Raw genomic sequence first — 21,850 nt, 5'->3', positions numbered from 1 at the left:
TAGTTACTGTAGCACTGTCATCTTTGGGACAAACTGGACATACTCAATTTTACTTCAAGTCATTGGTAATTCCCTTAATTCTGAAGCCATTTTAGTAATGAACATTTTCTATTAATTATCAGGGGCTGTAGACAAAAAAAGGGTTGTTGTGTTTTCGCTCAGTTCTAGCTCTTTAAAAATAAAATTTACTTGCTTACTTGAAAGTCAGTGTTAGAGACAGAGAGAGACAGAGAGGGAGATCTTCAACCCCCTGGCTCATTCCCTAAGTGGCCACAACAGTTAGCAGCCAGAGCTGAACCAGGCTGGAGCCGGGAGCTTCTTCTGCATTTCCCAAGTGGGTGGCAGGTGCCCAAGCACTTGGGCCATCTTATGCTGTGTTTCTCAGGCTGTAATCAGGGAGCTGGATCAGGATTGGAGCAGCTAGGACATAAACTGATAGCCAGAGAGGATGCTGGCATCACAGCTGGTGGCTTTATCCACTATACCACAACACCAGTCTCTTAGTTCTCTTAAGATGGGCCAAGTGATGGCTGGGTTCTCCCTACTTATTACCCCCTGCAATGGTTGTATGGTAGATCATCCACACTGATGCCCCCCCCCAGCATTGGATGTTTTGCACTGCTTGCAGTCACTGCCATTTCTTCAACAAATAGTGTATGTCAGGTGAATGAAAAAAATTCCTTTTGATGGCATAAGATGGAAAATGTGCTTCACCTCTTAATATGAATGATAGAATTTATTGACCAGTGATAGTTTTGGCACCTTATATGCAGGAACTCAAAATGATGTGAAACATAAACTTAAAAATTAGCCTACCGTTGATTTATTGAATTTTGAGGCCTGCCTGTGGTTGCCTTGGCAGGGTCAGACTAGATGATTTTGCCAGCCTGATACCAACTGCAGGCTGGACATTCCCCATGCTGAGAATTAGATGATTAATGATATTCTAATCAGTAAAATATTCTTTCCGTAAAGAATCTGAAGATGTAATTCTATATACTAATTATCTATTGAGCATTTGTTACAAGACAAGCACTGTGCAATGTACCATAGCTAGATAGTGATGCACATCTTCCCTGACCTTGACCATAACTGTCCTTGCCAGGAGAACCAACGATCGTACAAGAACAGGCAGGATTGTAATTCCCTAGTGTCAATAAATAGTTGAGGATTGGCCGGCGCCGTGGCTCAACAGGCTAATCCTCCGCCTTGCGGCGCCGGCACACCGGGTTCTAGTCCCGGTCGGGGCACCGATCCTGTCCCGGTTGTCCCTCTTCCAGGCCAGCTCTCTGCTGTGGCCCGGGAGTGCAGTGGAGGATGGCCCAAGTGCTTGGGCTCTGCACCCCATGGGAGACCAGGATAAGCACCTGGCTCCTGTCAACGGAACAGCGCGGTGCGCCGGCCGCAGCGCGCTACCGCGGTGGCCATTGGAGGGTGAACCAACGGCAAAAGGAAGACCTTTCTCTCTGTCTCTCTCTCACTGTCCACTCTGCCTGTCAAAAATAAAAAAATAAAATAAAATAAATTAAAAAAAAATAAAAAAAATAGTTGAGGATTGTTCGAAGTTTCTTAGATGCACGAAGGGTATATCTGGCTGGAACTGGGAATGCTGGTAAGCTGATGTGATAGATTTTTTTGTCATCTGGGTCTTTTATGCCTCCCCAGCATCATTCCCTGCCTTGTTCACAAGTGGGTGCTACAGTTTAGTTGTCCTATATCCTCCTTACTTTCCCAGCTAGCCCACTGTGTCCTGACTCCCTGCATTGACTCACAGTTAGCTTTGCCCCTTTTCTGGTTCTTCCTCATTTGGAGCCATGCACTGGATAGATAGCAAACTTGCTCAGGAAAAGGGATGATGCTCCTCTGAGCCTCTTTTCACTCCTCACCAAGTGCCTTCCTCTACTGAAAGGCAGGAGAGTCAAATAGTACACTCCCAGACTCCTGTGCAGCTAGTTTTCTGGATATCAATCCCTTTTTTATTTATTAGGTGAGCTGATGTGAGTTGTGGAAAGCAGAACTGAGGCTGAGGTCATCCTTCTGAGTTTTTTGCAGTTTCCACTGTCTAGAACACTGAAGGAGAATTCATGTCTTTCTCCAATAGTGCTTCAGTAGTTGGTCACTAACTTCAGGGTCACTGCGAAGCAGTGCATAGGACATTAATTTTGTTGCTAGCATGCCTTTCTCACAATGAAGATGTGCAAAATTCTGGTGGTTCTATGGATGGCTGCGATTTCTTTGCTTTCCTTATAGTGGCAAACCTCTTCCTGGGCCATCGTGGAAGTCTTTCTAGAGCCGTCATTGAAGCCTTTTCAGTGACTTTGATGTGCTCTGTACCCCAATTTTGTTAATACTCGAAGTAGCTCAGTGCTGGCTGGTAGACACACGTCCTTGGAACCTAAGTCTCTCTATGCAAAACTTGGTGCTGTAGTAGATCTTCATAATACTTGAAGTTCTAAAGATGGCGTGAAAGCAGGGCTGCAGGGGAGCTTAGGTTATTTTATAGCTTATGGAACTTACACATTGAATGGTACTTGTGGGTGAAACATTGTTATCTATTAGTTTTGAATTTGCTACTTTTTTTTTCATTATATGAGAGCATTTCTGTCTGAAGAAAGCATTGTTGAGCTCCAGAAAAAGCTCTGCCCCCATCCTCTTTGAGAGGAGAGACAGTGTTTTTATTAGTTGCCTTCTCGCGGTATTAACTAAAACACTTGAGAAAAGCAACTTAGAAGGGAAGAAGGCTTTTTTTTTGCCTACAGTTTGGAGATCCCCAGTTGAAGATCAGGCGTCCCCTTTAGTTTGGCTTTTGGTGGAGGCTGGCAGTGTGGAGCAGCTAAAGAGGAGCATCCTTTGGGGAGCCATGAAGCAGAGAGATTGAGAAAGTGTGAATGGGCTTACATATCTGACCCTTGTGATATGGTTACTTTCTGAGAGCTGGTCCTCTGTAATATAGAGACCTCCCAGTATATCCACGTCATAATCAAATCTCCACCCTATTCCATTAACTGCTAACATAGATGTTGGGATTTAAACATTGGCTTGCCATTGGGAAGCCAAGTGCTGCTCAAATCATAACAATGTGTATTTACTTTTGCTGTTGTTAATTGTAGTCCTAGCCTCTTCTGTTTCAGCCATGACCAGAAAACTGCATACTGTCTTTGGGCTGTAGTCATTCATGTGGTTGCAAATTATGTACAAATACTTCATATCTATCACTTCCCATGGTACAGTCATTCGATCTGTAGTTCTGTGAAGTTTTACTTATGTACGAGTGTACAGTTGATGCTTCTTTGGACCCCAAAACCAGTGTGTAATAATTAAATAGGGAACTGGAGAAGCTGAAGACCTTTCATCTAAGCTGCTCTACGTTTGAACTGTCGGTCTCCTCATTGTCATAATGGATAGTATAATTGCTTCTTCATAAGGTTGCTTTGGCATCAAATGAGGTAATTGAAAATGCCCATGAGTGAGGTGATCAAGATCATGACTGACAGGGCTGGGGTTGTGGCACAGTGAGTTTAAGCCTCCACATGTGATATCACATCCCATTTGAGTGCCAGTTTCAGTAATGGTGGTTCTGCTTTTGACCAGCTCCGTGCTAATGCACCTGGGAAGGCAATGGAAGATGGCCAAAATGCTTGGGCTTCTGCTGCTTTCATGGGAGACCCTGATGGAGTTCTAGGCTCCTGGTTTTGACCTGGTCCAGCCCTGGATGATGGAACCATTTGGGGAATGAACCAGCAGATGGAAGCTCTCTGTTTCTCCCCCAACATACACGCACCCGTGTCTGTCACTCTGCCTTTCAAAAAATTAATCATTATTCACTAGATCAGTGGGCCCCAAGATACATTGAACATAAAGTGTTGTTTTTATTTCCATGAATATTTATTCAGTGTCTCTATGGGCAAGCACTGCTTAAATATTTACTTACTTTGTCACTTTCTCTTGACAACACACTTATTACACAGCTATCCCCACCATCATTTTACACCCGGAGATGTTGACTCACTGTAATAGAGTGGTCTGAGGTGATACTGATTTGTGTGACTCTGGTCCTTGCTGCCTCTTATTTAATAATACATCTGATGGCTTCATATTTTCCACAGGAGTTTCCAGTATTGATTCGTACCAAGAAATCATGCATGACAAAGACTAAATTTAGATGGATTTCTGATGCAGGAGCCACTGCTGTGGTCCTCCACTCCAGTTTGTCCATTCATTTATTCCATCAGTATGATTGCCCTGATGGAGCTCCCTTTAAAGCCTGAAGTCAGTCCTCATCACACAGTCACGAGATGGCTGAAACTGGAATGAGTGACAGTTGGCTATCTAATCATATTCTTTATGGAGTGAGAATCACAGATATAAGGTGTTTTCTCAGCTTAACTCATGCTTTAATTATTATTCTTTTCTAATCTTTGTAGGAAGGTGTGTGTCTCTCACACAGATAGCCTTTTAGAAGCTCTTGTAAAAATCCATTTCAGCCAGCGCCGCGGCTCACTAGGCTAATCCTCCGCCTTGCGGCGCTGGCACACCGGGTTCTAGTCCCGGTTGGGGTACCGGATTCTGTCCTGGTTGCCCCTCTTCCAGGCCAGCTCTCTGCTGTGGCCAGGGAGTGCAGTGGAGGATGGCCCAAGTGCTTGGGCCCTGCACCCCATGGGAGACCAGGAGAAGCACCTGGCTCCTGCCATCGGATCAGCGCGATGCGCTGGCCGCAGCGCGCCAACCGCGGCCATTGGAAGGTGAACCAACAGCAAAGGAAGACCTTTCTCTCTGTCTCTCTCTCTCACTGTCCACTCTGCCTGTCAAAAAGAAAAAAAAATCCATTTTGGGGGGATGCTTACCCTTCATCACCCTCACTTTGTGCTGAGGGAAAAAACTAGAAGGAAGTTCTGTTTGTTAAGGTATCATTAATTACCCTTCCAAGGTGGCTCTGCTGTCAGCAGGGATTCCTTAAAAGGAAACCAGTCTGCCCTGGGGAGGCAGGGTACCATTTGGGAAAAGCTGCTTCCGTGTTTTCTTAATTAACTTTGTTGTTTCCCTGCATTTAGAAGAAATGTAATAATTTGTTAGTTCTCACACCTGTGTATTTTGAAATAGAAATTTGTTTGAATAATACAACTCCTTGGAGGTATTCATGCAAATGCTCAAGATATACTACAAAAAAAAAAAGAAGAAGAAGAAGAAGAAAACATTTCCTAGTGAATGTTTTTTTTTTTTCTAATTAGAAGAGGTGAAATATTAAACCATAGGGACTATTGTACCTCTTATAAAGTCATAGACTATTGAGTTTAGTGCTTTCCTTTCTATAGTATCAAGATACTTACTAGCATATAGGCACATTTGTGCAAAATTTAAAAGCAGATGCAGGCATTTGACACCACACTTAAGATGCTATTTGGGATCCCCATATCACAGGGGTTGAGTTTGGGTCCCTTTTCTGTTTCCCATCTAACTTCTGGCTCATGTGCACCAAGTAGGCATCAGGTAATGGCTCAAGTATTTGCATCTCTGCCACGCACAAGGGAGACCCAAACTGAGTTCTGAGTTCCTGGCTTTACCTAGCCCAGCCTTGGATGTCATGGGCATTTGGGGAGTGGACCAGCAAATGGAAGATTTATATCTATCTCACCCTCTTGATATCTCTCTACTTTTGAAGTAAAATAATCAATAAAATGGAAAAATGTAGCCCACATGCATTGACACAGCCCCTCAAGAAATGCTTGCATGACCTGCTGAGAGGAGCTGCCTGAGTATTTTGCTCCCACCTCACCCACCAACCTCCTATCATTTCATGTTGAAATGATGTTGTGATCCATCTTCAGATAGAAAAAGTCACCTTCACACCAACATGTTATAGACATGTTCAAGGTCAAGGGTAAGGTCATAGGAAATTTTCATTGTGTGAGGATTCTCTGAAACCAAACCCCCTTTAAAAATAGAAATTAGATGGTAGCTCATTCCTCATGAAAGATACTTGGACAGCTTTGAGTAGAAAAGAGAAGAATAGTACCATTAAAATAGTCGATACTCAACAAAGAAAGTTAGATTGGCTTCCAGTAGTAGTGATGTAGCTCTCAGTCAATGGATGCCAGATAACAGATCAGAATTTTGTAGTTAAAGTCATTTTGCTTTATCCCACAGGACATTTTATTTGCTTGCATGATAATGACTATGACTTCTTTGGCTCTGCTAGTATAGATTCTGGTTATGTCTCAGGCAGTCAGGAAACACAGGACATGACAGCTTGTAAATAACCTTGACATGGAGTGCTCCACTTATCTCCTCTTCCTCTTCTTGCCTTGAACTGGAACAGGTTACAGCAGAAGTTAACATTTGTTGGGCCAACAAGGAAATATCCATCCCATATTCACCATGTGCCAGATGCAGGAGATCAAGAAATGAGCAAATCTAAACTCTGTCTTGAATCTTAGAGAGTTTACAGTTTAGTGGAAGCAATGGACTATAAACAAGCCGTTATTCAAATTCATGTATTGTTAATGGTGATGAGAATTTTTACAAAGGCAGTTATAGAGTACATTGAGGGCCTAATTGGGGAGGGACGGTCAACATCTACTGTTGATGGACTTAGAGTTGATGCCACTCTGAGAGAAACCAGGAATAGTAGGAAACAAACACCATTATGATCCCATTTTGCCCTCAGATTCTTCTCTTTGATGATTAATTTGTTTTAGCATCAGCATGTGAGAAGTTCAGAATCTTCAAAGAAATTTTTTTCCAAGGTGTTACAGCTCTACCACATCTTTTTGGACTATGCAGGCTCCTGCTGCCAAGACCTCTGTCCATTGCGACTGCCAGAGAAGCGAATCCCTGGCAGGTCAGGGGTGGTGACCTTTCCTTTTTTAGTAGAAACAAATTAGCATTAAGTTGCTTTATGTAAAACCTCTTCTTCCCTGGACAAATGTTCAACCGTTTGTATTCTTCTCTCTATAATGAGGAAAGAAGTGTGGAGAGGTTAAAGGTTGCAGGTCATCAAATAAAGCTTTGTGATTCAAACCACCCTGTAGGTATTCCACAAATATTTGAATCATATTGATTTTCTAGCTTCAGGCTTTAGGGATAGAATACGGGCTGAGTAGTTTGATCTGCACAGTTTTTCCTCTTTTAATAGATACTATGCTTCATACCCAGGCAGCATTCATTTTTTTGTAAATGACCCTGGTAAGGGGATAACCTCCTTAGTTGTGCCATCTTTGTGATCTGTCCACCTCTTTTCAAGTTGATTCACCTTTTAAATCAGATGGTGTTGGGCTCCATCTACTTTTTCTGAGTTAGTGCCTCTGACTTGCCCTTTTTTCTTGTTCCGGATTTCTCAATTCTCAGCTAGGTTTTTACTCCATAGCTTCCCTTTTCCTTGGATCCCCTGCTATGTCCCTGCCTGTCTCATACTTCCCATGATTCCATTCCAACCCCCTCCATTCCTCTCCACTCCATACTTACTGAGTGCCTCCTCTGTGCTTCTGAGGCTACAGTAAGGCATACCCTAGGCTGAGAGTACAAATGAGCTAGTGAAGTGGCTACAGAAACATAGCTTGATGGGGCAGCATAGGGTATATTAGGGGTACATGGAAAGGAATCTTAAGCCAAATGTATTAAGACATGAATGTATTAAAGACTTGAAATCAGTGATAGATACTACTCCAGGTACTTTTGCAGAGGAGAGAAGAAGAGAGGAGAGGGAGAAAGAGAGAGACTGACTTGCAGGATTAGCTGCAAAGAGAGATTGAGCAGGAAATTGGTCTTGCAGAAGTGAAAATGTGGATGGTGTTGGATCACATGTATATATGTATCTTGGCATCTGTGTACATGAAACCAGTCATGGTGTTGCCTATTGAGTGTCATGTATTGTGTAGGTTCAAATCTATAAAGTTTGGTGAAGGCTTATGGGCTCAATCCCTACTAACCGACACTCTCCACTTTTGACAGAGCTATGTGAGTGTAATTACAACCTCAACCAGGAACCACTACCTTTGGGACTATCATATGGTGCAAATGTAAACAGTTCTCTGGAAAATAAGTTAGTGCTCTTATTAGATTACTTTTCCATGTGTGTTTGCAAGTAAATGACTAAGTATGTTAGATTCAAAAATGTTGTAAACTTACTTGTGAATGTGTTACCTGCTTGTAGCAAGATTCTTGGCTGTTTTCCTACCTTTATCTTGGCCTATATTCATTAGGCAGTTACTTAGATTTAATTTGATATCTCCAGAAATACAATTGGATCAATTACTAATACCTGTCTTTTAATGACACTTCTCCATGGTTACTCCTACTTGAGTCCGTCTTTTTGACAAAATATGGCAAGACCTCCAGTTAGACTGTGTCTCGGTGGTGGTGGCAGTGGCAAATCAGTCTTTAGCAAAGAATTACTGTCAGAATTGTGCACGGTAATAAATAGACCTAAGATTCCAGCTGGCACCAAGTCTGATTATAGATTGAATGACAATCTAGGGGAGAGGGAGAAGAATCACAGAAACGAAAATGTGTTCTTTTTTTTTTTTAAGATGCTATTTAGAATAGTCATGAGTGGGAAGTACCCTATTTTTAGATTTAGGTCATTTGAAATATTTCCTCTTTTAAGATTTAGAAAAAAAAATGGTAGGAATAGCTGCAGTAGAGGCTAATGTTGGGAGAGCTCTTCCCAGTATGTGAACCAGTTTTCCTGCTCTCACCCTGCCACCCACATCAGTGACAATGACTCGTGTTCCCAACCCCTGCAGACTGTTTTCCAGGCTGAGGTTAACCAAAGGAGCTTTCCTACTTCAGGTAACCCTTTCTGTCCTTTATTTACTAATCATATTGGCTAGCTTGTGATGCTGAACCATGCTCTCTGTCATTCTGGCCACCTGGCTCTCATTCCCTGCTTCTTCTCTCTGAACACAAGCTCTGGTAGATGCCTGGCCTAGAGAATTAGAATAAAATTTGCCTACTATTACAGATCTGTCACTGTCTCTTTAGCAAGAGAAGTTGGGGTAGAGCAGGACAGAAACATGCAGAACTCTGGTTTCCTTTGAGCACATTGGAATTCAAGGCTTAGTGTGTGGAGTGTGCTCTCTGTAACCAGCACTGCCCCTCCCTTCCTCACTGTCCACCCTAGCAGTGGAAACGTCATGTATTTTAGGAGCTGTAAAATGTGTCCCATCCTAATCAGAAAGACCACTAGGTTTTCATCAAGCTTTTCTATATCCAGCTACCTTAAATCCTTGTCTTCAATATCTTTGCTATTTTGATAGATATAAAAGTACTTCTATCTTTTAAATATCTTTAGGGTAGAGGTTTGTGTGTTAACTCCTTTAGTTCCTATTTCAAATTCTCATTTATCTTTAGGAATCTAACTTAAGAGCAAGTGTAAGTGCAATGTTAATGTAAATCTCCATTCAGATGTATTAAAATGTGTTGGGTGGGTTTAGCAGTAGGAATTTTTATTATTTAAAACTTTTCTGTTGACTCAAGTCACTGTTCGGCATTCTCCAGTGTTTCACTTAGCTCAGTGCAGAATCATAAAAATCAGTGTGAAAATAAACCAGTAGAAAGGAAGAGAAAATGAGAGAGAAATGCCCAGAGATTTTCAACCACTCAGTAAGCCTGAAAGACATAGTGACTGATTCATTAGCTCCTGTTGCTCACACAGAACATTCGCACCCAATTGTTAATGGGCACAGATAGAAGTTTAAAAGTACCTTTCAAGTAGGGAAGATGGATGAAATCTGTTAAAAAATGAGCTCCATTTTTTCAACATCTATCAATGGGCCATTATCATGTTTGCCAAAAACATGGACTTTTGCCAATGTTCTAATATTTTTCTCTTTTAAAAAAGTCTTTTTCTTTCTAAGAAACTGGAAAGATCTGAGGTTCCTGTTTTGTTCATTTAACGCGTGTTTATGGACCATCTCACCTGAGCTGGATTCGAAATGCTGAACAAGGCCAATCTGCTTTCAACCCTCACAAGGCTGGTGTTATCCTGAAAGAGGAGAACACACATGCAGAGAGATAATTAAAGCAATTAATCAGTGGTACGTATTATGAAGGAAACAAATGAACAATCAACAGAAAATAGCAGGGGCCAGCAACAACGTAAAGAGGACTGGCCAAGCTCTCTGGAAGTGGGATTCTAGTTGAGGTCTGAAAGATGAGAAGATCTGACTGCAGAAGGGAGGTGAGGTGGGGAGAGAAAGCGTTCACATCAAGGAGCCAGGGTTGGGAAAAGGTCAAGGACCAGTTGACACATTATATGTGTGTAGAGGTAGACAGTAGGTTTCTGAAGCAGTGGAAGGGTGTCTGGATTTTATTCCTAATGCAAAAGGGAGCCACTGATCAGTTTTAAGGGGGGGAGGTAACCTATGTGACTGGCTTTTGAAGCTGACAGGGGGTCTGTGATGTCAAGAATGTACTCAGGAATACAGAGACTCCCAGGTGGAAGGTGGCTGTCATTGCTGGGGAGAGATTATTAGAGTCTCACCTAGAATGAGAGCAGGAGGGGATGCTGATGAGATTAGACTTGGGCACAGGGTTGGAAGAGATTGAGTTTTATCAGGCAGTCGAGAAGGCGACAGAGTTATGGGCATCACTTGGGGACTGGCTTTTTCCGTGACAGGAAGCTTGTTTGTAATATGCATTTATCCTATAAAATCAATAATGTGGCATGATCACTTAATGCTTATGTAACATACAAGTGTGAGATGACATGCGTTTGTGTAAGTATGGGACATATGTGGCATATGCACTTAGGCAGGAAGACTATTTTGGATCAGTGTGCTAGAGCCTGTTAGTATCCTTTCAAATCATTTTGGAAGAGGAAATAACTTTTAGCAACGTGGGTGTTGTTTCCTTTGTGTTTATCATTTCACTGTTCACAAAACTTCCATGATAAAGGTTCGAAATGTTTCCGTGTTTGATATTGTGTGGAAACATAGGAGATCAATCTGAATGAGAATGAGATGTGGAACATGTCAGTTGAGAGTTACATTTTCTGAGGTCCAGTCTCAGGTCCGTATCTTACCAATTGCTAAGTTACTTTACCTCTCTGAGATCCAGTTTCCTCAGTGATACAAAGAAGATGACAAGGTCTCCACCTTGTTGCTGTGGATTCGTTCTGAGAGGAGGAGCTAGTGAGAGCAAGAGGCACGGAGTCACCACACACACCCCGGGAATCAGGTGAAAGCGGGCCAGAGACAAGCAGCCCACAGACTCGTTTATTTCAGTTGGTACAGCAGCGTAAATAGCCAAGGCAGCCAATCCGGTCAAGAGCCAGTTTATGCCCTAACCTATCACAGCCTGTTGCCAGGCAATATCCGAAGCCATCCAATCACAGCCTGTTGCCAGGCAGGCTTTGTTGCCAGGTGGGTTTCGAAGCCATTCCTGAGTAACTGACACTCACTTGGCAGTGGCCATCTTGGCATGGCCTTCTCATTCTACCACACTGCCTTATAGAACTGTCAGCATTAAAGTGATACTGATGTCTAGGAGTTAGTCCAGAGCCTGTCATAGCTTGGAGCATAAGTGTTAATTCATAATGATGATTTCAGAACCGCAGGGGACTCTAGACTCATGTTGCTTTACTCTCTAGTTTGACAAATGAGAAAATGAAACCCAAACGTTACAGCAAAGATGTTGTACAGCTGGTCAGAGCCATCTCAAGCTTAGGCACATTTCCTTTTGAGCTTCAGTGACTTCTCTGCGGATTATTGTTCACTTGTCCCCCTCAGAATTGCTTCCACAGAAAAGAGGATCTTCTGCCTTTGAGAAGTAGGATGGCAAGTTAACAAAATGCCCAGAGTATGCATTTGAATATTAACTCTGTGTGTGTGTTTGTGTTTGTCTGCATGTGTGTGTGTGTGTGTGTGTGTGTGTGTGAGAGAGAGAGAGAGAGAGAGAGAGAGAGAGAGAGAGAGAGAGACTTGAGATAGAGAATTGCAGAGAGAAAAACAGAACCTAGAAAGATGCAGAGAAGTAGAGAGATGCAAAAAAAAGTAGAAGAGTTAAGAAGTGGTTTATCTTTTGTTTGGAAATCTGAGCATGATTAACAGGTTGAAGCAGATAAGCATTCAAAGTTCAGTCTGATATGTACGAAAACATTAATAGAGTAGATAATAGTAGGACTTAGAATTCAAAAAAGAGCTAGATAGTCATCTAAGAGGGTCTTATATCTCTTTCACTTTAGTTTGATAACAAATGAAATCTTGAAATGTTTGGAATGAGAAAAAGAAAGGCAACAAGGATGAATTAGACATAGCAGAAAACAATCAGAAATAAGTTTACTACTTACGGTAGAGTTAGAGCATCTTTCAGGACTTCATACACATATTCTGTTACTCAGAAAAAAATAATTAAATACAGCTTTTAAGAAGTTGGGATGTGGATATTAAAAACAGAGACCTCTAGCCTGGGCAATTTTCAGCTTGACTTCAAAAAGCCTTTTACGTTGGCATTTTCAAATAGTTCATGGAAAATGTGTATTTCAAAAAAGCTATGAGTGTAATTTAAAATGCATTTGTACCAAAAAAGCCCATCTTTTAATTCCATTTTCTCTCAAACTTTTTGAAGTTCCCTGTACTTGTATCTGTAGAACATACTTGTTTAACTCATTTAAAGGAAACTTCTTATGGTTGCTGATCTAGAAACATAAATTAGTGATGTATTTAGAAAGGAGGAGGAGGACTGGGTAGGCAAAGAGAAGGGGAAAAGGATGAGTCGGGGAAGAAAACAAGAATAGAATAACTGGAAAGGAAAGCTTTCAAATCAATGAGGTGTCCCAAATGACAACAGGATAACATTGTCAGAAACTAAAGCAATACTTCTTGAACTCTATTTAGCCAAATGAGTGTCAAGTACACATAAAGCATTGTCTTGAGAGTTTTCCAAAATATGGAGTTTACCCACAGAGAAGTTCCCAAAGGAGTCTAAACAGAAAGATGACCTTCATGCCTCTCTCCATTTGGTTGGGTGGTGCTCACTGAGCATACATGCAATAGACAATGTCATTGCAGGGTCCAGCCAAACCTGCAGATATTGCTCATCCATTCCAGTACTCTTTCCATCTCATCATTTATGGCTTTGGCAGCTAATAGCTCCAGAATTTTTATTTACTTTTTTTGGCATTTGGCCTTCTGCTGCCATCAGAGCTGAGATTATGTCTTGCTTGCTAAAACAGGTTCAATATGTAACCCAGTATTCAGTACGAGGTAGGTACTCAGTAAATATTTAATTCATTTATCCACATGAAACCTATCTACATATAGCCATTTACTATTACTGCATTTTAAATGTTCATTGTTAAATTAACAGCGATCCTCATATTAGTTTGAACTTTATATATATATGTAGTTAAATGTTGCATATATTTGTATACATTAATGTCAAATATTTTGTTGAATTTGTGTAGTTTCCTAAGCCCAAGATGTACTTAATTAAGCATTGAAAAATAAGGTATTTATCATTTCTGGCTACAAACTTAGTGAGTTTGTGATCTTGTTGAATGGGAATGAGATTCATGTTATAGAGACTTTATTAACAACTAATGGCTTTGTGAAGTTGAAGAAAAGTTCCAGGGCTGGTTGGAAGGGGGAAGAAGTTATTTTAATCCTTTGCAGAAGCCATTTATAGGCATGTCATATTTTCTGTCATGAAGATTATCACTTAATTATAAGATAACATGATTTGCTGTTTAGATATCAGAGATAGAAATGCACAAGCCAGATCAAAGTGGAAATCAATTCTCAAAAGGTCTGGGTACTAATTAATGAGGTTGGTACAGCTATGTGCCTGTCAGCCCAGCCTGAGTGGGTATGCCTATTTTAAAAACCATGAAAGGGCTGAGTTCTGGCCTGTAGGTCAGAGGAGATGGGCACTGTAAATCCAGAAGGGGCATCTTGTACAAATGGGAGATTGTACATGTAGAAGCCATTGATGACGATATTGATGCGGCTGTGTAAGGCTGCCCTATCCCAGCATAGCCACCCAAGGAAAAAGGCATGCAACAGTCCACTCTATTGCATGCAGCATCAGTCTTCCAGGAAAGCAGTGGGTCTTCTGGTTTGAACAAATGCTGCTAGTTAGAGAAGAAGGCATCTCTCTGGAGGTGACTTTTAGCTCATACAGCAGGGAACCGATCAGCAAACGGAAGAGTGAATGTAATCATAGGACATATTTTCATTCTCCATGCATTCCAAACTTGCCTTAGAATTGCTGGATTTGGAATGGGAAGAAATACATGAAACAGTTTTTACCTGAAAATTCTTTTACTCAGGACATAGTTGAGATAAATCTGGCATCGCCCTAGTGTTCAATATCTTGTGTTCTAGATTGAGTGAACTCTGGCTTTAATACAGGCTCGATTGCTTATTACTTATATGGGAACTACATTTGCGAGGCTGGGGAGTTTTATTTGCAAAATATGAAATTGGTACAATTATTATTTTTTTAAGTGCAATTTCTGTAGAGCTTGATGTGTAATACCCACAAATGATGGTGTTTTTTAATTCTTGTTGTGATAGTGTCCATAGTTAGCACTCTGTAAGAGTGAGATATCATGTCTTTTAATTTGTTATTTATTTTCTAGATCCTAACACAGAGTTTGTTTCAGACTCCCAACTGAAACAGAGGAACACCCAAATGAGGGTGAGCTCCTGAGAATTTCTTTACAAAGGGACTAATTTAAGAGAGATTTCTGGGCCAGTAGGGCATCTCAAGGCTAATGGAGAAGCCTGGGGTTAGCAATGGTGTTGTCAAGACTCAAGCCCAAAGATAGGTGGAGAGAAAGAAATAGCACATTAAGGGAGATGAGAAGAGCGGGCCACCTTAGAAGGAATAGTGGGTCTCTGCCTGGTGACTTGGGATGGCCTCTCTTTTAGATCCATTTTTTTTGTCTCTCATCTCCTTCTAGAACCATCACTGGCCAACTTGCAGGGAAAGCTAGACGGCAAAACAGCCCATTAATGTAGTTAATACAACTGAGCCTTCAGGGGCAGAGAGCACAGCAAGAAGTAGAGGGAAGGATCTGAGGCAACGGCAACTCATGGTACCTTGCAGGTAGCAGACACTCCATCAGAATGTGCAGAATGAAAAACATATTTCACAGATAGTTGGTTTAAACTGTTACTTCAAACTAATCTTTCCTTACTATCTGCTGTGTGTTAAGTGCTGTGAAGGATGGGACAGTGAATTGAGTCCAGCTCTAATCATCCTTCCATTTTTTTTTTTTTTTTTTTTTTGACAGGCAGAGTGGACAGTGAGAGAGAGACAGAGAGAAAGGTCTTCCTTTTGCCGTTGGTTCACCCTCCAATGGCCGCCGCGGTAGCGCGCTGCGGCCGGCGCACCGCGCTGTTCCGATGGCAGGAGCCAGGTGCTTCTCCTGGTCTCCCATGGGGTGCAGGACCCAAGGACTTGGGCCATCCTCCACTGCACTCCCTGGCCACAGCAGAGAGCTGGCCTGGAAGAGGGGCAACCGGGACAGGATCGGTGCCCCGACCGGGACTAGAACCCGGTGTGCCGGCGCCGCAAGGCGGAGGATTAGCCTGTTGAGCCACGGCGCCGGCCTCCATTTTGAAAGTGCTTTACATGCAGTATTTAAACTTTTTTTAATTTGATAGAGAAATAGAAAACGTTCCTGATCATAGAGCAGAACCAAAAGTGGGAGTAAGGAACTCAATCCAGGTCTCTTTAAGTGACAGTGACCCAAACCCTTGAGCTGTCCTTCTGTCTCTCTAAGATCTACATTAGCAGGAAGCTGGAATTGCAAATAGGAGTCTGAAGTAGATCTCAGGCTCTCAAACTTGGGATGCAGGCATCTTAACTGTTGGACTCAACACCTGCTCCATTTGAGTGTATTTTATAATTAACATGCACATCCATTTTGAAGGAAGTCTTGATTATCCCGGTTTTACAGAGAAGAAATCCTAATCTCTGAGAAGTTAACAGATGTATTATACAGCTACTAGGAGAGCAAGAGGGAACTCTGGACCCTGACTACATGCTCCTCAACTCTGTCCTGGCTCCACGGTTTTTGGAGGTCACCTTCTTGGAGGAGCTACAAGATAACTCCATTGGGTAAAAAGCCGATTTAAGCTGATTTTTCCTCTTCCAACTCATAATTGAGTGAATTCAGTGCATGGTATTGCAGATTGCTGTGCATTTTTTTTCTGTCCCAATATTCCTTTAGGGGATACCCAGAAGTATGATCCAGGAATTTATTAAAATGCAGAATTTGGTGTTCCCATGAGAGCTAATCTATGTATTTGGACCCCCAGTAAAACCTTCAGGGAGTAGGTATACAGTCAGTCTGACAGAGAACACTACCTCACTGAATTCTTGTAAGATCAAACAAAGCTCAGGGACTCTGAGTGACAGTGACACAGGGTGCGTGGGCATCGAGCACGTATATTCATGTTGTCAGTAAATGAAATCACCACCAAACAAGGGTAATCTTCACTAAAGAGAACAACCTAGGAAGGCATGCGCAAAGCTTATATAGCTAAAGTACTCTTCTGTGGAGTTGCTTGTGATGGCTAAATGTGAATTAGATGACGCTTTGATCAGACAAGATGCCGCCTAACAACATAAGTAGATTTAATGCCTATAACCAGGTGAAATGCTTCTCTCCACATCTAGATGATTTTCAAAGGCAGGATGATAAAGCTTCCTTGCAGCTTCTTATATTAGATGAGCGTAGGCTGGATTATAAGAATAGATATCCAATGATGAGCAAAGGCAGAGTCATCAGTAGAAATTCAAGATTTGAGTTTTGTTTTGAAAGACAGACATTTTATTAATGAACTGAATTTGGAGCAGAAACCTGCCAGCTTGAGAAACCAGTTTGTGGTACAGAGTTGATGCAGGGACTGCTGCAGATATTGAGACTCCAAATTCATGTGCTATCTTGAAGTGAAACGTAACTTAGTCTTTTAAAAGTTGAAGCAGGTACAGTGGTTAAATCACCACCTGGGATGCCTGCATCCCAGATTCTAGTGCCTGGATGGAGTCCTGGCTGCACTTCTGATACCAGATTCCTGCTTATTTTGACCCAGAGAGACAGCATTTGTACCCTGAGTGGCAGCAGGTAATAACACAAGTACTTGGGTCCCTGCCACCCACATAGGAGACCCAGATGGAGTTCCTGGCTCTTGCTTTCAGCACAGCCCAGCACTGGCTGTTGTGGGCATTGGGAGAGTGAACCAGTAGATGGTAGATCTCTGTGTGTCAGTCTTTGTCTCTCTAGATCTACCTACCTTGCAAATGAAAATAATTTTAAAAATTTGAAGTTAATACATGTCTTCTAAGAGAACTGAGAATTCAGAGAAAACAGAAAAGTTCGTAGGAGTATCTTACTCCAGGCAGATCGCTTCTGAAATATAATGATAAATTATAAGTTATTTTATCAGCATATGAGATAATCTACTCAATCTGCTAAAGTTAAAGTGGACCCAGTTATTCTTTGATGATTATCCAATCTTCGATGATTATCCAAATGAAGTTGACAAAAGAGGATTCCTTACATTGCTGCTGAAGCAGTTACAGCCATCAGAGTTTTCCTATTCATCATTTGAAAACCTATTTCAGGAGAATCCTTCTCTCTGGCTTTTGAAATGCATTAATTCTTTACTCTTTCAACCTAGACAACACTACATTTAATGAATCTGAATTTATGGTACATTTGAATTTTTAAAGAACTAGCCTTTCCACATCCTCACCCTAAGCTTGTGTTTATTGAGTTTATTCAGTTTCATAAAAAGATAATTCAAAAACTGTTATTAAGACAATGGCTTTGACTTTAGATAGAACAAGTTTATGTCTTTAAGGATAGTTTTCAGCAAATGAGCCAACCATATGTTAAATCAAATTTAACATCCATTATGAAACCCTGCATCATACTATATATCTCAGTAATGATAACAAATGATCACTTATCTCATGTTCTTCTCATTTGTACTCCTTCTCATCAATCTTGCTAATATCACAAAGATTTATTAAATGAACAAGTGTCCAACTGTAACTGTTGATATTAATAACTTCTTTTTATATTTTCTCTAGCTGATTTTTTCATGCTTGCTTAAGCCCACTTTAATATAGGCTTTGAAAGTAATAGTTTTCCTTATTCTGAAATGATAATTAACAGAAAACTAGGAAGTTAGCAATCAAATTGTTTTAATGAATCTGTGCAATTATACCAGGCCATAACAAGGCAGAGGATTTGCTATGTGCTCAACACTTGGAAGCAAAAATCTTTTTTCACTAGAGTGAAACAGTCGATTTTAAAACTCTGGAAACATTTCAGATCCCTTACGACTTAAAATTGCTACTAGTGCCATAAAAGTTTAAATCACTTGAGTAAATTTGTAATTTAATCTTTAAAATTTAACTAACATTTATTCTTCCTTTCTAAGTGCTTTCTGTTGGGATAAATTGTAAGAAGTTGCCTCTTTATTCTTCTGTTTTATTGTAGGTCTTTAACTCAACAGTTTGCTAACCAATAACTTCTTCCAAGCCTGTCTCTGGAAGAGATTTTGCCATATTCTCCCTTCTCTGGGGCTCTGAATATGTGGCCCTTCCTCTTTCCTGTCCCATATTCCATGTTTTCAGGCACAGTGGCTTTTGTATTTTAAAACCATCTTGAAGATGTTTAATCTCTTCTGTTCTTGTGGCAGACCCTCATAATCTAACCCCTTGATTTCTATCCCAGCCTCCTGGTTGAGTCGTATTTCTTCTTGGAGCCAACCTGTGTTCCTGGCCACACAGCTTTTGCTCAGTATCTTTGCTTTCTCAATCTGCTTTATGGACTCAGAAGGATCCTGAGGACAGGACTTCAGAAACTCAAACTCATTCCATATTCACAACTCCTGCTTTGTTCCAGACAGCACAGACCATCCAGTCTCATCTCACGGTGTGGTTGTAAGCCAGATTTCTTTGTTCATGGTGACCATCTCATAAATACAATACATTTTTTTTTGATAGGATACTAATAAAAGCAGCCATTTACTGAGTTTTTCTACATGTTGGATAGTCTTTGTATGTGACCTATAATACTTGTACCAGTGCTAGCAGGCAGCAATTATTCTTGTTTGGAGCGAATGTGCCTTTCCACAGTAATTAGCCATACAATTCAGTGGACATTTTGCTGCTTTGTAATACCTCTTTGATTATCTCCAAGTATCAAATTGTTTTTTGTTGCAGTTTGAAACAACAACAAAAAGCTTTGTTGTGCATTTCTATCATTTCAACTCTGAATATATAAAGTGCATTGAGCATCACTCATATCTCACAAATGGGTAAGAAAGTGATTTGTAGGGCACAGGCATGTTAAATGACTTTTGGCTTAAGTAAACTATAAAAATTTTTAAGTAGATTATTTTTTGATTGACCTAAATAACAAAAACTGAACAGATTTTAATTGGAGAAGTACTGGGAAGGGTACTTGTGAAAGACATCTTGTGGAACCTCAGAAAATTAGAATCATTAGGTTTCAGGAGGGGAGGTTTGGAGAGGGACTTACTTTACAGGATCACATGTTTTATTTTACAGTTGCAGGACTCAGACTGAGAGACAGCATTGTCACTTCAGGTGCAGGGCTAATACGTTTCACTCTCAGGAGGGACATAACCCAGATGAAAGGAAGCTGTGAGATGGACTCTTTGATGCCATCAATCGGCTGGCAGGTTATGGTGTAACATGCAGGATGAAATGGCATCCTGGCCAGTTAGGGTTTTGCTGGTGCTCACTGGCATTCCTGATGTCTTCCTTGTGTCACCTCCATCTCAGTCATCTCAATTTTTCACTCCATACAGTGGAGATAAAGCTTGCCCTCAGGAACTCTGGGGTATATAATAAAAACAATGCATGTAAAGTGCTTAGAACATTGCTAGGTAAATACCAGAGATTCAAACTACTGTTGTTATTTTTAAATTTTTATTTATTTGAGGCATAGAGTGAGAAAGAGATAAGAAAGAGAGGGTGTACTCCTTTTTTGGTGTTAGGGGCCCAGCTTCTTAAGTCATAACCTGCTGCCTCTCAGGTGCACATTAGCAAGAAGGGGGAATTGGGAGCAGAGCTGAGACCTGCCCCCAGGCACTCTGATATGGGGTATGGGCATTACAGAGCAGTGTCTTAACTACTGTGCTAATTGCCCATGCCTTATTATTTTTTAATTATAAAAATATATGTTAGCATACATTATTATATATTATCATAGTTACACTAGCAATTATATAAAGTTCCTATTATTATACTTTAATAGCATTAATATAGAGCACAGAATTACCACTAACAATAATGTTAGGCATCAGGTTTTTACCTTATTACAAAATTGATTACTAAAGATAGTCAGCCATTATAGGGGTGGTTTAAAATCACCCACTTCTTAAGTGTTTTGTGCAGTGTAGCTATGATCAATGATTTAACAAAATTTAAGTGAAATCAGAAGAAATTTTCCTTGGTTCTTTAGTTATTTTTTGAGGGTTTCAGGAGGTCAGGCAGACAATGAAACCCTTGCTATGCTAGGCTTTGGAGAAGCAAGTCTTTTAAAACTCATTAAACCTAATATACATTTTCTTTTAGCAGGCAGAGTTAGAGAGAGAGAGAAAGAGAGAGAGACAGAGAGAAAGGTCTTCCTTCCATTGGTTCACCTCCAAATGGCTGCTACGGCCAGTTCGCTACACCAATCCGAAGCCAGGAGCCAGGTGCCTCTTCCTGGTCTCCCATGCGGGTGCAAGGCCCAAGCACTTGGGCCATCCTCTACAGCCTTCCCGGGCCACAGCAGAGAGCTGGCCTGGAAGAGGAGCAACTGGGACAGAATCCGGCGCCCCAGCCGGGACTAGAACCCAGGGTACCGGTGCCTCAGGCGGACGATTAGCCTATTGAGCCGTGGCACCAGCCAAACCTAATACACATTTAAAGTCAAAATTTGGGAACTTCTCTGTGAAGAATGACACAATACAAAACGTGTTCACTGTTCTGTGAACAAATGGTAAACCATCATGTAGGTGAGATATAATTAGAGCAAGAATTAGGAGCTTCAGATATTTAAAAAACCAGAAATCACCACCACTCCTATTCTGACCCTATAGAAGACAGAATGAGTACTTCTCTTGAGATTCTACAGTTACCAAACCTTCAATTAGTGTTGAAGATGATATTCTGATAAAGGTTATTCATATACTTTCCTTAAAACCTGCTGTTTAGACTACTTCTCATTTGATCTACAATTAAACTTAAACTCTCAACCCTATAGTAAATTTTTATAATGTGACCATGGCTACTGTAATACTCTTAATCAAACAGGAAATTACTTCGCTGGGTTTGGCCAAGATGTAGGGGGAGGATTATATATCATCAGCATAATAGTACCTAAAATTAATCACTCCGTGGTAGAACCTGGTCAAAATATGCAAAATATGCAAAACTAGGAGTTTCAGTTCAGTAAAGCTTTTTTTATGGTAGATTTAACCTGTGGCAACCTAGATGTCAGTCAGTACTGGCTTTGTTAGAGATTTTTTTGCTCATCAAGTCCCTACTATGTGCAGGTGCATTGCTGAGTTCTGTGAGGAAATATAAGTGTAAGGCTCAGTTTGTACTGTCAGGGGACAGAAGAAAGGATCACAAGAGGCAGGACTTGGTGTGCTCTGTGCTGCTGGGCCCCATGTGGAAACAGGGAACTGGGAGATACTCATTTTGATGGGAGGACTGGGATTATGTGATGAAAAGTGTGACCTTGGAGTGAGGACTTGAAAGTTTCCATTTACTATGAATGAGGCCAAAATGCCTTGAGCCTCAGAAATAGTGATTGAACTGCTAGAACTAGAGTAGAAGCAACTGCTGACCAAGACACTGGAAAGGAAAGGTG

At 41.0% G+C, this 21,850-nt stretch overlaps 1 protein-coding gene across 1 annotated transcript in view; it reads left to right on the top strand.

Annotated features, from left to right (window-relative positions):
- FHIT (fragile histidine triad diadenosine triphosphatase) overlaps nt 1-21,850 on the top strand; it is a 1,052,756-nt gene that overhangs the window by 603,470 nt on the left and 427,436 nt on the right.

This window comes from Lepus europaeus, chromosome 9, assembly GCF_033115175.1.
Source record: "Lepus europaeus isolate LE1 chromosome 9, mLepTim1.pri, whole genome shotgun sequence".
In the NCBI taxonomy this organism is placed as follows: domain Eukaryota; kingdom Metazoa; phylum Chordata; class Mammalia; order Lagomorpha; family Leporidae; genus Lepus; species Lepus europaeus.
Note: the sequence above shows the minus strand (reverse complement) of the source record. Positions and strands in the feature narration are given on the sequence as shown.